The 1,756-nt window shown below is 39.4% G+C and overlaps 1 pseudogene; it reads right to left on the bottom strand.

The window, feature by feature from the left end:
• LOC101657005 overlaps positions 1-1,756 on the bottom strand; it is an 18,583-nt pseudogene that overhangs the window by 16,174 nt on the left and 653 nt on the right.

Genomic DNA, 1,756 nt, shown 5'->3' with positions numbered 1-1,756 from the left:
TAAAAGAAGATTAGGACCACAACCAGAGGAGGGTGAGGAAGACCACGGTGATGAGTGCTGTGATGGCTTCAGTTTCTGGGGACATGGCCTCTGTGGCCTGCAGGGTCAGGGTGGTCTTAGGTCTTCCCTTCCATCAAGTGCACTTCAACTCCTATCTATCCCGTGGGACAGAAAACTGCCCCTTTGTGTTTCTGAGACTGTAAATTTTTATATGGGAGAGCAAGCTTCATCTTTTTCCTGATAAGTTGCTGGTGTATGGCCCCTGGGCTCCTACTTCTCTGCTCCCAGTGCTTCTTAGATCCATCTAGGGGAAGAAGCCTTCTGGGGAAGGCACCTTGGGGAGGCTAGTCATTGCAGACAATGGAGGAGGATGGAAAAGCAGGCCTCTCAAGTCAGACTGACTGCAGAAGAAGGTCCATCTATGTATTATTTAAGGTCAACATCTTAATATACAAATCTGACAAGTATAATAAAGAAAATAATATTTTTGCTTCTGACTCTGAATTTTGCCAGATTTCACACAGATGTCATCTTATTCAACTCTTTGAAATGAAAATTTAAAGAAAATAGCCCTACTTGCTCCATTCTTCCTGAGAATCCAGAGTATCCTATTAAGTGGTATTCCACTCAGTGTTAAATAATTCTTGATCTTTCTCTTAGAAGTGTTTTCAAAGAAAGTTCCCAATCACATATTAAATAGTAAATTTCCATTATGTGCTAATGCAGGAACAAAATGAATACTGAGTAAATTTTGCTGAAGTAACCTGATAGAAATATTTAAGTTCTGTGAAATAAAAACTGTAGATATTGTATGGCAATTTGGAGAAGGTTTGTTATAGTCGACAGTGGAAATCTAAAATGTAAGCGAGGAACTATTTTCAAATACCTGAGCACATTGACAAGGAAAAGCTGAAATTTGACAAGCTTGAGCACTGGAATTGAGGAAGTTATTCATTCTGGGTTATATACCTTTTTTCTTGTTTAAATTTCCTGTATTTCTGCTGTAATGTTGTACGATACATCAAGCTATGATAAAATGGTCAGAATAATTAGCTCAAATCACTGGAGGAATTAGGATGGCAGCCCTAAATGAACTAAACCCTTCTCTACTGCACAGTGAAAAATTCATAGGACACAAGTGTCAGACAAGGTGACTGTGGTATGATCAAGATAAACATCAGAAGGATTAGGAAAGAAGGAGGAATAGAAACAAGAAGCAGGAAGGAAGAAGCATAAGTGATGTTCCATTGTGGGAATTGCAATCAATGATGTGATACAAATTGGGCATGAGTTGTTGACTGGAAAGCTAATCTGTTCAGTAAACCTTCACACAATTCACAATAAACTTGTTTTAAAAAAATTGCAACAAGACTTTCATTTTCTCAAGACAAATACATAGATGAATAACTGCTATATTTTAGAAAGTAGTGGAAAAGATTTATTGTTGAACATAAAAACAATTCATATAAATTATTTTTATTAGGGCCCCTTTAATGTCCCTGTTTCTCAGGCTGTAGATGAAAGGGTTCAGCATGGGGGTCACCACCGTGTACATCACAGCAGCTGCAATATCATTCTCAGCTGAGTGGGAGGATGACGGGCTGAAATACACAGCAATTATGGTGCCATAGAAGAGGGACACTGCAGCCAGGTGGGAGCCACAGGTGGAGAAGGCTTTCCACTTTCCCTTTGTGGATGGGACTCTCAGGACAGCAGAGGTGATGCAAATGTAGGAAACTAGGATGCAAACCAATAG

Source organism: Echinops telfairi, unplaced genomic scaffold (assembly GCF_000313985.2).
Source record: "Echinops telfairi isolate 266 unplaced genomic scaffold, ASM31398v2 ScPeMD7_5;HRSCAF=22, whole genome shotgun sequence".
Lineage (NCBI taxonomy): Eukaryota > Metazoa > Chordata > Mammalia > Afrosoricida > Tenrecidae > Echinops > Echinops telfairi.
The sequence above is the reverse complement of the archived record's forward strand: the minus strand, read 5'-3'. Positions and strand labels throughout refer to the sequence as shown.